This window comes from Peromyscus eremicus, unplaced genomic scaffold, assembly GCF_949786415.1.
Source record: "Peromyscus eremicus unplaced genomic scaffold, PerEre_H2_v1 PerEre#2#chr22_unloc_1, whole genome shotgun sequence".
Taxonomy (NCBI): Eukaryota; Metazoa; Chordata; class Mammalia; order Rodentia; family Cricetidae; genus Peromyscus; species Peromyscus eremicus.
In genome coordinates this window covers 7713440-7727409 of record NW_026734286.1, presented here as the reverse complement: position 1 = coordinate 7727409, position 13970 = coordinate 7713440, and the positions used below count along the sequence as shown (strand labels likewise).

Here is a 13970-nt window from a genome sequence, read left to right as displayed (position 1 = left end):
TACTATATCTTACATTATTTGGAGTCTCTACTGGTGGTGATGGCATGCCTACATGAGAAGGAAAGGGGCTGTTCACTTTCAACAAAACAAAGAAACGTGGTGAGACTATATTCCTCCAGAAAACTTCTTCCTCCTAAGGGTTTTATAAGTCACCAATGAAGGCTCACACCAAAGACAAATGCTCCAACTCAGCACACTACCTGGAAGATTTTTCATTCAACCCTCAACATTTTGACACAGGTCATGACAAGCTCACAGTCAAATCATGATGCAAAATGTATTTAGTCTGATTTCAAAGATTCCCATTTTATGTAATGGTCCCAATACTGCTTGAATGTTCACAGTTTCTTCTAACATGCAAGGAAGTCTTTTGACTATGACCTCATGCAATATCAAATCATGAGTCATATCAACTCAAACACAATGGCACAGAATATACACTTTCCTTTCAAGGAATTAAGGAAAGATTGGACCAAGGCAAGTCTGAAACCATGCAGGGCAAACACCAAACATCTAATGATAATGTTTCAGTCCATGATCATCATGGGAAGAAGCATGGCAGCCAGTAGGCAGAGGTAAGGCTGGAGAAGCTGAGAGTTCTACATCTTGACCAGCAGGCAGCAGAAGGAGACTGAGGCACACTTGTCCTAGCTTGAGCATTTGAGACCCCAAAGCCCACAGCCACAGGACTCACTTCCTCCAAAAGGCCACATATATTCCAACAAGACCATAACTCCTAATAGTGCCCCTTCCCATAGGCCAAGTCTTCAAACACATGAGTCTATAAGGCCATTCCTATTCAAACCTCACCAGGGCTACCTTTGACTACTTACTGCCTAGTGCTTCAGAGGGGATCTGACACCTCCAATCCCAAAGGAAAATATTACAAAATCACCTGTTCTGTCACTTCTGGAGGTAAGCCTTTTTGAGGTGCCTTCTGTTTAGACACATAGCAGAGGTCAGTGTCTGAGAACTATATCATACACAACTGGATATCTCTGTTCAGGTGTATGAATACGTGATGGCCACCTTGGTTGATTTTATTGTATGTATGTCTCTCTGTATATGTGTCTCTACATGTCTTTCTATATGTTTCTATTAGTATTGTTTCCCTGTATTGACCAGTGGCTTTGTCTGGTGTGAAACACTCCTCTACCCATGTGCTCCCTCCTGTTGTGGACCCAAATGCTTTTGGCTCATCCCGGTTTCCCAGAGGTGAAAAAATATCCTCCACCTGTTCAACTTTAGGAGCAGAAGCACTTGCTTGAATTGTGCTTGATTCCTGCTCACATTCAGTGTTGGTCCCTGAGGGGCATTTACCCACCAACCCCACAGTTCCCCAGAGTTTTCTTGAGTGCAAGCAGCAGGAAATATTAGATAGAAGGATTTAGATTGTGGAGATAAAAAGATAGAAAATAAAGGATTGCCTCGAGAGGGCCTGGAACCTATTCCAATGAGCTCTGACTGTCTCTGCCCTAGGGTATATTTATAGAAATGCCAAGGGGTGAAGCAAACGACCCCCCCCAGTCCAGCCAAGTGCAGACCATCTCAGACACCTGCACTCAGGCCCATGGTTCTAATCATCCTCTCTATGCAGACCTGTTGGGTAAAGCCACGAAGAATCTGAAAATGGGCTCCCACAGGTCCCCCTTTCTTAATATATAAAAATTAACTCATTATTAATAGCTTACAGCAATCTCCATAGCCGTTAAACTTCCCAGTATGGGAGTAGAAGATGATAAAGATGACATTTCTCTTTTGGATTAGGTCCAAGGTGACTGACTATAGCAGTCTTTAGCTGCATCAAGCCCTTTCTGAACCAAAAAACTTAATGTAATTGCAAACTTAAAGAATCCCTTAGCTTCATCATTACCATTAACAGGTTAACATAAATATTGCTATACATAGTCACAATTCTCTCAGTCTTACAACTCAAAGCAAACTCTTAACAGAACCATTTGAATTAACATAAATGGTGCTATATATAGTTAATAATTTTCTCCGTCTTAATAGAACCATTTGAATTTTCTTGCTAACAAAACATAGGAAAAACTTCTGATGTTTCCACATCAAACTTAAATCTTTCCTTAACTTCACAAAACCAGGGTGCATTACTATCAGCAGGTTAACATAATTTCTGGAAACACACATTCAACCTTAATTCATTCATAATTCCTTTTTTTCTTTATAAACTTTTTTAAACAAAACCTCGAACCTAGTTAGAAAAACCCAAATTTAAATTCCTACAAACCCATATTGAAAAGCAATATTCTCAGTCTAACCATTAATACTTGGAAAACTTTTAACAAAACATCCAAAAGCAGTTTCTTAATAAAACTCTTTACACTTTAAAGGAATCTCTTGGTGTTCTTAACTAACAAAACATAACATTAATCCACTCAAATAACAAGAAAATATTTTTAAATTAAATAGACTAAGGAATATTAACTCTCCCTTTTCTTTATTTTTTTTTAAGCAAAATCTCAAGCCTAGTTAGAAAACCCAAACTTTTCCGTTTAAACAGTTCCATTTGTAACACAAAACCAGTTACATAAGTAATTCCATTTTTACATAAACAGTTCCATAAAACAGTTCTGTTTTAACACAAAACAAGTCATGAATCACCAGCATATACGCATACACAAAACTGCATCTTGGGTCTAGGTAGAAACAATAAATTTCTTCATTTAAACAGTTTCATTTTTAACACAAATAATTCCAGAAAACAGTTTCTAGGTCATTACTATAGGTAAATTCAAAATTGTCCCATTGCAATGAAATCACTATTGTTCATTTCTTAAGTCCCAAAATTCAAATAATTCTGGTACTAGCCTTCCAAATATGAATAAATCCATAACCAAAATCTTTTTGTAGTTTTATCTCTTTAAGTTCAAAAAGTTCAAAGAAATTAAATTCTGGTATCAGATTTTCACTTCCAAACATGAAAAGATGTTTTACAACCAAAACGTTTTGCAGTTAACCATTTTAGCTCAAACAAGTGTCTCTGCAATTTTCATTCTCAAGTCAGAGACCTTTTTAGTTACAGTAATATTTTAAACTGCACCGTTTTTTATGTTAGCTCAGGTTTTTCTGTGTTGCGTTCATTTTTCCATGGATCTCAGCTGTGGATGCCTTATGCTGGTTCTGGTGTCCACCATTCATAGCTTCTTAGCGGCTTCTGGAGCTTTTGAAAACAACTCAGACTGCCTGCTTTGCAGTCTAACTATGACAGTATCTTCTGTGTTTCAGGTTTTTCACCATATACATTAAGAATAGACTCATGCTTAACATTTACACTTTTTTTTACAAACTCACATATAACATATCTTACAAAGCATTTAGACTCACATTCAACATTTACACTTTTTACAAACTCACAGATAACATATTAACATCTACTTATTTATACTCCTTAAGGAAACTATAGAACTACTTTAGCAAATCTATTTCTTATTTACTTCTTATTTCTTATTTAAACTTACATCTACAACTAGCATCTTTACTTCTTACAAGCTTATTACTACATGTCTTAAGACTACCTTAGATACTTCTTGCAAGCTTATATTCTTATAGAAACTCTACAGATCTATTTTACAAACTTACATAGGGCTACCATTAGCAAACACCTAAAGATTTCTTAACACTTAGAGGAGATTTAACATTTTCTAACAAGACAGAATAATTTTCTACTTCTTTTTTTTTTTTGTTTTGTTTTTTTAAGATTTATTTATTTATTTATTTATTATGTACACAGTGATCTGCCTGCACATATCCCTGCAGGCCAGAATAGGGCACCAGATCTCATTACAAGTGGTTGTGAGCCACCATGTGGTTGCTGGGAATTGAACTCAGGACCTCTGGAAAAGCAGTCGGTGCTCTTAAGCACTGAGCCATCTCTCCAGCCCCAATTTTCTACTTCTTACTCTTAATTATTATCACTATCTCTATTAGAAAGATTCTCTTAACTAGACAGGAAGTACGCAAAGTATTTCCAAAGTTCAGAGCTCACAATCAGCTTTGATAGTTCTGAGAGTTCTTTTGAAACAAGAATCTATTTCTTTAATGGCTTTCTTAACTCTGGGATTTAGTGAGTGTTGTTAAACAATTCAGATGTTTTATAACAACTCTATTAAGAGCTATCTCAGTTTACAGCAAACCCAAAAAGAAAGAAAAGAGAAGAGAAGAAACACCTTGTAAGGAATATGCTGTTCCAACAGACAATTTTCCAACAGGAGAAGATAGTTATCTAAATTGGAGTGGGGTTTCAGACCTGCAGCTTTCAGCAGGTCTGAAAACATTGCTGAAACTTAGTTACAATTGTATAAAACTCCTCAGCAGTCTGGAAGCCTCTTTATTCTACTATCCCCAGACTGCAAGATGGAACCTTAATATCATGAAAATTGATTTAGCTGCTTTTTACACTCAAACTCTGATACAATTCCCCCCTTATTAATTTTTTAAAGCTGTATTTGCCATGAGTTCTTTAACCATGCTGATGTTTCTGATAGATTTTTATTAACCAAATATTTTCACCAAAACTGTTACTATTCAAAGGAGTCAAGAACATAGATGTTCTTTCATGAAACACATCCTTCATTAGCTTACTCTGAGGAAAAGCATTTTCAGGATTTAGTATTTTCACTTCATTAGCTTTAACCCCTGATGTTAGGAGCTGTGATATTTAGCATGGATTTCTTATAAGGAACTTTCAGGTGTGAAGCAACTCTTTTTTTGAGATAGATTTTCTGAAGTTTGTTTCCCATCTATAAAGCAGTCATTTCTTTTTGAATGTCTGTTTTCTTATCTACTGATTAGATTTGCAAAGGAATCATTCATTGCAGGTTGTTTGTTTAAGAGGCTTCTTAATAATAAATAAATAAAAATAAAACTTTTTTTATTTTCCCATAAGTTTCTTCATATCTAAGACAATGTTCAGTCTATAAACTGCTTTCTCTTGCTTTCTTGAGGATTTTAAAGTGGCTTGTTTGCTCTTATAGGTAGCTTTTTGTCATCCAACTACCGCAAAAACTTTGTACAGCTATTAGGGAAAATAAGTATTTTATCAATGGAGCCCCAAACTGCAAAGCTCCTAGTTCCGTATCCTTTCAATTTTTCATTGGAACTGACATTCACAAACTCTTAGATGATTTTCCTTTTCATTTTCAAAGCTGTACTTTAAAGTTTACTAATGGATGTCTTTTTGAGCTGAAAAGTTTTTTTCAGGCACTGTCACCATCTTTAGTGGAAAAACTACCTTTCCCAGAATGCATTTCTCTTATATGTTGTAAGTTACCTTATGGACTTCATTTCCCATAGTTCTTTTCGGGTCTGAGAGTCAACTTCTGGTTCTCTTTTACTGGGTTTTCAAAGTTCTTGCCAGGAGGTTTGAACCAAGCGTTTTATGTTTTCAATTACAGGACATTAGGAGATTTCTGTTCTGAGCTGGCTTCAACAGGTGTCTCTGCTCTATCGGACACCAGCCCGGAATCAGAACTGCACCTGCCTCGTTAGCACGCATTGAGCCTGGCATTTCTTATTGCAACTTTCCTTTGGGCTTTTGTTTGCCTTGGCCAGTCAGTGAAAAACAAAAGCATTTACAACAGAGCTTTCCCACAGCTCCTTCAGAGAGATTTTTCTCCCCCTGATAGATCTTTCTCTCATTTACTCTCCCAAGCAATTATCTCAGGGGACTTTGACCCACTGTCTTTTACTAGCTTGAAGAAACAGAGCTTAGAAGAGGTTTTTAGGAACTCCATCACTGCCTCCTGCATTGCAGGGAGGATTTTTAAAGCTTGAAAAAAAGAACTTAGGTTTTGCTCTCTTAAGAGGTTTGTTTTCCCTTAGAGCTAATCACAAGTGATTCCCATACTAACATCTTCAGGTGATTCTAATTTTTGTCCTTCTGAGAGAGAAAGTTAAAGGCTTTAGTTTTTGAGTTTAAGAGAGCTTTTAGTTTGAGAGAGAAAGATTAAGGCTTTTCGGAGATATTTTTTCCCCCAAATTTTTCAAGAAAAGCTTTTTAGTTTAAGAGAAAGATTTTTTTTTTTCCCCAAGAGAGAAAGATCAACTTTTCCCAAAACTTCTGAACTTTAAACTTTTTTGCTTCTTACACCATTTTTGCCTCAGGGAGAAAACACTTTCTCCTGCCACTTGGACTTAGCATTTCAGCTGTCCCCAGGCCAAAAGCTTCCATAGGAAACTTTTTTCTGCCCAATAAGCTCAAAGAAGAGCTTTTTTACTACCTGTAAAGCTCAAAGAAAGATCCCCCCCCCCAGTTTGCATTCATAGCCCCCAAAGTTAGAAAACTGAAGAGTTTTCCTGTCTAGTTGCTTTTAGTTATTTTAAATTTTTTCTACACAATCTTACGCTTCTAAGTTTTTCCTACACTATATTACTACACTACACCTTATACTTATTTTTCACAGATAGAAATTGATAAAGAGATAGAAGATAGAAAATTTGATAGAAGAGATTTTTGCGCTGCAGCATCGGACATCCTTCCAGTCCATTTTTTCCTTTTCTCTTGAGGATAAAACCCCTGCCCTTATTAATATTCATATTCCATTACAACACCAGACATGTCCCCCTTTTTTTCCCCACTGGCAGGACCTGACAACACACTTTCACCAAAAACTCTGTAATAAAACTATTATTTTCCTTTGTCTTTGGTTCCTATTACTTTGTCTTTAGTCCCTGTTTATTTATCTTTAGTCCACCCCCTTTTTTTTTTATTCCCTGTTTGTGGCGCCATTCTGCGGGGTGTTTACCCACCAACCCCACAGTTCCCCAGAGTTTTCTTGAGTGTGAGCAGCAGGAAATATGAGATAGAAGGGTTTAGATTGTGGAGATAAAAAGATAGAAAATAAAGGATTGCCTTGAGAGGGCCTAGAACCTATTCCAATGAGCCCTGACTGTCTCTGTCCTAGGATATTTATAGAAATGCCAAGGGGTGAAGCAAAAGACTTCCCCCCAGCCCACCCAAGTACAGACGATCTCAGACACCTGCACTCAGACCCATGGTCCTAATCATCCTCCCTATGAGGACCTGCTAGATAAAGCCACGAGGAACCTGAAAATGGGCTCCCACAGGTCTCTAAAAACACTTTGGCCCTAAAACCAGAGCCAAATCTGCCCCGACCAACTGAACATAAAACCAACCAATCGTTGAACAGAAAAACAACCTGAGCACAAAATCTATCCAATCTGAGCTTGTCCAAGCTCAAGGGGATCAAAATCTGACCAATTGCTTCCCTGAAAATCTTCTCCCTGGAAAAACTCTGCCCCTAAGAAGCCTATAAGGCCCTCTGCCTGCTCAGTTATCAGCTGTCCTTCTCCACACTGGCAGAGGCAGCCACTCTCCTGGATTCCTCCTTCCCAAGTACATCTCTTTCTTGAAAGAGTTCTGGGTGAAGATCTTTCACTGGCAAGGAGCAGAGTCTCTGCTAGGAAGTTCCCTTAGGGGGGCACAGCAGAAGAAGAAACAGATACCTCTGCTGGACCAGAAGTAACAACTTTTAGCTGGAACCAGAGCAGATTGATAAATTTCTGTAGGGTTTTCCCCTCATCAGAGTGAATCAAAAGAGGTAGTAGCTAAGAAGAAATGGATACCTCTGCTGGGAAGCTCCCTTGGGGGGGTAGATAGAAAAAGAAATGGATACCTCTAATGCAAAACTCCCTTGGGAGGGCAGAGCAGAACTCAGCAGGCTCTCTCTCAGAGAGGAGCAGGATTGCTACATGCTGAGAGGAGACCATAACCCACCGGACCCCAGCTTCAGGTATAGCTTGACTTCCCTGAGAAGTCAGGATATCTTTCTCCTCACAGCTGTAAGTATCCAGCATGCTTTCCCTTCACAGCTGCAGGAATAGCCTGACTTTCTGGAAAGTCAGAAAATCTTTCCCTCCAGAGCTGCAACCCTTGAAGGCAGGCCTCTAGTCCAGGCCCGAACCCCAAGGCCATCTAGGCAAAATGCACACAAGACAAGGAGAAATAATTTCCTTAGGTGAGCATTCCATCTACTTTTGCCTGCTCTAAGCAGTTCCAGGGAAATGGAAAAGATCCCCTAGACTGAGTTGTAAGAAAAAGAGGAAGTTCTACTACTTTCTCTTTCATAATTTGTGTCTCTCTTCAACAATCTCTTTGGAAAATGTGAAAACACTGCCCCTGGCTGGACAAGGGAATTGCTGCCAGGCAACGCAGCCAGGAAGGAACAGATATTCCCTTCTGCCCAACACTGACCAAGGGCACTTTAAGGAATTTCACTAAGTACTTTTTAGAAAGATTAAAGGCAGCTGCTAAAAAGATTTTCTTTGTCACCCAGTCAGCCAGAGTATTAGAAAACTGTTATAAAAGTTTAAAAATATTTTAATGGTAAAAGAAGTTTCCAGTTGCTGAAGGTAGTTAAAAAGGTGTTTGCTAACAACAAAAAACTGATCGGGATAAGAACTTCTGCACAAACTCAAATCCATCTTCATCTTCTCTGATAATGAGACACAGACTTACAGATACACAGAAAAATTTTGGTATTTTACCCTCTATCAGAAGAATATATGAAAGTTATTCCTCCAATGAAAAGATAAATAATACCAAATGACCCTGGGGAAAGGGGGGGATGAAGTTCATATTGCCTGGCTTAATGAGACAGGCATCCTGCTGCCCTGCCAGTCACCCTGGAATATGCCTCTCCTGCCTGTGAAGAAACCTGGGACCTCTAATTCTCATGAGTCTGGTTCTCCCAGAGAAACAGGTGTGCACTGTCCGGACATGAAAGATGCATTCTTCAGCCTCCCACTGACAGTGGTGAGTCAACCACCTTTGCTTTTAAATGGACAGACCCAGTGGGGGGTTACAGTGGGCAACTAACCTGGACCAGGTTGCCCCAGGAGTCAAAGACATTAAATGTAGAGTTCCTGCCCTTCCTTCACAGGTTTCCTGAGAAAACAGATTATAAAAGGACCACTGATGGTCCCCTGGAAGTTTACAGACCTTTGGCCACAAACTGTGGGCTAAGAAAGTCCACCTGTGTAGAAGCCTACCTATCTTAACTACCAGCTGAAGGGAGGCAAAGGAGCCTGTCTCAGAATAACATTGCTGCCATCCTTCAGATCCCAACTCAAAAGACAAAGAGACAGGTTCAAGAGTTCCTGGGTGCAGCTGGATATTGATATCACTGAATACCAGTCTTTCTGGAAATGGCAAGCCCTCTATACACCAGCACAAAGGGGGCCCTGAGCCCCTAATATGGACTGAGACTGAACAAAAACCATTTAAGGCTTTAAAAACAGCTATGATTTCTGCTCCAGCCATAGAATTTCCAGATGTCTCAAAAAAATTTCAAATGTTTGTCCACAAAACACAAGACAAGCCGGGCGGTGGTGGCGCACGCCTTTAATCCCAGCACTCGGGAGGCAGAGCCAGGCGGATTTCTGTGAGTTCGAGGCCAGCCTGGTCTCCAAAGCGAGTTCCAGGAAAGGCGCAAAGCTACACAGAGAAACCCTGTCTTGAAAAACCAAAAAAAAAAAAAAAAAAAAAAAAAAACAAGACAAAATGGGTTTCAACCCAAGCTTTGGAGCCATGGAAATGTCCTGTGATGTACCTCTCTACATGGTGGGACCCTGTAGCTACAGGTTGTCCCATCTGTCTAATGGGAATCCAGGCTAATGCTAGTTTAATGAAAGAAAACAAACAAGTTAACTTTGGGTCAAGATCTTATATTCGTGGCATGCCATGACATGGTTGAGGCTACCCTTTTCTGTGTTGACACAGGTGCTCATCCATGACTGTCAAGAGATGAAAGATGAAACCAGGTACATGGGAGCTGTAGCAGTTCCATTAATTGAAAACATTAGGACCCATGCCAGGTATCTCAGCCCAGAGAGCAGAACTGATTGATCTGACCTAAGTTCTCAAGTGGGAAAAAAGGAAAGTCCTCCACCATACACATGACAGTCACTATGTTTATACTGTCAGGCATGTCTACAGTATGATCTGTAGAGAAAGAGGGCTTTTCATCACATAGAAAAAGGGACTTTAAAAAATCTTGGCCATTCTAGAAGCTATTTGGCTTCCCCTACAAATTGCCATCCTCGACTACTGGGCTTCTGACCTGGCTGCCGAACAAACCAGTTGGAGGTACTTAATATTCTGGAATGGGGCATTGGGGGGGGGGTATGATATTCTGATGATATACCGTGACCCTTTACTGCCTGACACTCCATGGTAAAATGAAATGGACAGTTCAAGTTCAAAACCACAGGGTGATGGAGGACACCAGAGGGAAAGATCATTCTCCCCAAAACAACTGACTGGACTCTTGGTAACTAACTTCAAAGGCTACTTATGTGGGTTCACAAAACTTTCAGAGTTGAATCAGACCAAGGTATATTATACCTAGATGGGACAGCCTAGCAAGGGATGTCTCAGCCAGATGCCAGGTTTGTACTCAAGTCAATCCAAAACAGAGAGGCCTTACCCAGGAAAGCATCCAAATAACAGAGCAAGAACTCTGGGAAAATGACTTCACCAAGATCCACCCTGCCCAGGGAAGATAACAGTACTTGCTAGTTTTTATAGATACCCCTTCCTGGTCAGTAAAAGTGTTTCCCACCCAGACTATAACAACTCAAGCAGTAGCTTAAAAACCTCCTCCAGGAACTGGTCCCATGATTTGGGCCCTCCTAGCAATGGGGACCAACAATGCCCTGGCTTTCATTGCCAAAAATCTCTCAATTAATAGACAAAACTTTACACACACATTGAAAACTTCATTGTGCATACAAACCTCAGCGTTCTGGACAAGTAAAAAAGAATAAACAGGACATAAAAAAAAAAAAAAAAAAAAAAAAAAACTTTAACAAAATGCTCAAAAAAGTCTACCAAAGAATGGACAGACCTCTTTCCTTTGCTTTGATTCCAGCTGCACAAAACATAAGGAGAGATTTACTCCATTATGTGATTGTGTTTGAAAAACCTCCCCCACTGATTCCCATGCTCAACAATCAACAGTTTGCAGAACAGTCCAATCACTACTTTTTCAAGTCACTCCAGACACTCCAGTTCTTCATAATGGCTACTCATTTGACTATCTTAGAAACCCAGCTGACCTCCAAGTCCAATACCTGTTTCCTTTTCTACCAGTCCAATGATACTGTCTGGGTCAAAAAAGTAGCCAAGGGACACGGGAACCACCCTGGAATGAACCCTAAATGGTGACTCTCTCTACTCTTAAAGCAGTGAAGGTAGCTAGCAGTACACTCTGGATCCACAATACCCAGATCAAGAAAGCAGAAGCCACATTTGCTGCGAAATGGGACTGTCTCTGGACTATGGACCCATTAAAATTAGGTTTCATTGATCTCCAAGCCCTTCCACTCGCTCTCCCTCTACCTCCTCCTGAGCCTTACATTTGGTATGAATACAGGGTCATGCTGCAACCCCCACTTCCCTTAGGCCTGGACCTGGGAACTAAGCAAGACAGGGAAGGTATTACCTAATGTAAGTACAGAGCAGCAACCCATATTCATTTGACCTCTGCTCACTGATGCCCACTTTAAATGTCTGATTGTATTAGAGACAGGAAAGGTATGGAGATTTATCTTTTGATATAGAAATACAGAGTTTACAATTCTCTGTATACCCTGTGGCTGGGCCCCCTGGTTGCCAGGAACAAGGGAGTTTTACATTACAAAAACTGGGTTTGTGAAACTGAGGCTTCCTAGAAAACTTCATTAAAAAGATTCTGGTCTATGGGAAACAGGAAATCCTTGCAGAATCAGACCCTATGCTACAGGAAGGAACACTGAGGATGGACTTAATTATTCCCAGCCAGAAATAGGCCAGGATTGCTGGTTATGTTTAAACACCTGCCCCCTGTCATATTACACTAATCAGACTGTCAGCCTATTGACTGACAAAACTTGCTGTGACTAGGGGTCAGCCCAAATTAATGTTCTGCTTTATGGGTTAATTCATCAGAATAATAATATTTCTGAATCCCTGAGACTATGTGGTGGGCATGTAACAATGGTTTGACTAAATGTGTCTCTTCTGATGCTTTCCAAACTAGGCAGACAGGTTGATCAGGACCTGATGGTAATAAAATGTTCCATTTCTGAATTAAAACAACAATTAGATTCCCTTACAAAAATGTCCTACAAAACTGAAAAGGCTCAGACTTACTTCTCATGAGATAAAAGAAACTATGTATGGCTTTGGGAAAAAAACTTGTTGGTCATATGCTAATTTATCAGGAGTAATTTTAAAAAAATTATTGTCATGGTTGGGGAAATAATTGATTCCAGTTTCTGTTCTCCTTGTCCCACTACCTAACTACTCTGCTATCAGCACTAACTGAGCCATTAATTCTCATTCTGATTGGATTAATGGTGGGGCCCTGCATCTTAACTAAAACAGCATGAGCCCATGATGTGACTCATTCACTAAGTCCAGGGGGAATGTAACAGGCTCAAGTCTTTAGCACAACTGACTCCAAGATGGAAGTGCCATTCAGGATGGTAAAACTCAGCATGTAGAAAGTACCACCAGCTAAAAGGAAAATAGTATCTAATCCATCAAGTGCATATTAAAAGGAAGTCTCTAAAGGTACTCACCTTGCTTTTTAGACTGTAGTTCTGCATCTGGCAAACTGTTTTTGTTATCTGAAGTATGTCAACCCAGAACACACTTAAAAGCTCATTGTGAGCCGGGCGGTGGTGGTACAGTCAGGAGGCAGAGCCAGGCGGATCTCTGTGAGTTCGAGGCCAGCCTGAGATACAGAGCGAGAGCCAGGAAAGGCACAAAGCTACACAGAGAAACCCTGTCTCAAAAAAAAAAAAAACCAAAAAAAAAAAATCTTGGTTGAGGATTTAGCTCAGTGGTAGAGCGCTTGTCTAGCAAGTGCAAGGCCCTGGGTTCAAGCCTCAGCTCCAAAAAAAAAGCTCATTGTGAAATAGGCTCAGGGCTACACTGGGATCCAGAACATCCAGTGTACTTGTAGACAGATAATAAAGACTTTCTATTGGCTTAAACCCATGTCTAAGCAGTCTTCTCTGGTCAATACCCCACAACAAGCACCTCACAGAACTTTCTCCATAATTGACCACACGCTCAGACACAAAATCTCAACAGGCCGGGCGGTGGTGGCGCACGCCTTTAATCCCAGCACTCAGGAGGCAGAGCCAGGCGGATCTCTGTGAGTTCAAGGCCAGCCTGGGCTACCAAGTGAGTTCCAGGAAAGGCGCAAAGCTACACAGAGAAACCCTGTCTCGAAAAACAAAACAAAACAAAACAAAAAAAAATCTCAACAGATACAAGAAAATTGAAATAACTCCCTGCATCCTATCAGACCACCACAGATTAAAGCAGGACATCAACAACAGCAGAAGCATCACAAAGCTTACAAACTCTGAACATCTCTCTAATGATGAAGAATGGATCAAGAAATAAAAGACTCTCTAGTTATAACCATTCCAAAGACTGAAAGCTTTCTCAAGGAATCAGTCCATGGAGCTGGAGAGATGGCTCAACAGTTAAGAGCACTGGCAGCTCTTCCAGAGATCCTGAGTGCCATTCCCAGCAACCCCATGGTGATTCACAATCATCTGGAGTGAGATCTGATGCCCTGGTCTAGAATAAAGGCATACATGCAGATAGAGCACTCATGTGCATAAAATAAATAACTAATCTATAAAGAAATAACTGTTTCTTGAAACCAAGAATCCCCCAAAGTAAGATCAGTCCATTACTCTTTCATTTAGCCTTATTTGATTTCCCAGGACATACAGAGAATCCAAACCATATAATACAACAAATTACTACACAACCTGTCTTACGGACTCTTCTCTTACTGTGAGGACGCACTATGACTAAGGCAATTCTTATAATGGAAGGCTTTTAATTCGCGGATTGATCATAGTGACAGAGGGTTAGTCCGTTATCATCTTGAAAGGAAGAATCAGAGTGGGCAGGCATGGGG

The 13970-nt window shown here is 40.1% G+C and overlaps 1 long non-coding RNA gene across 1 annotated transcript in view; it reads right to left on the bottom strand.

Moving 5' to 3' along the window:
• Positions 1-8939, bottom strand: part of LOC131900713 (uncharacterized) — an 82302-nt gene extending 73363 nt beyond the window's left edge. Inside the window, exon 1 of the long non-coding RNA XR_009376270.1 lies at positions 8862-8939. This is a non-coding gene — a long non-coding RNA (uncharacterized LOC131900713). The remainder of the gene's footprint in view (positions 1-8861) is intronic.
• Positions 8940-13970: the final 5031 nt, after the last annotated feature.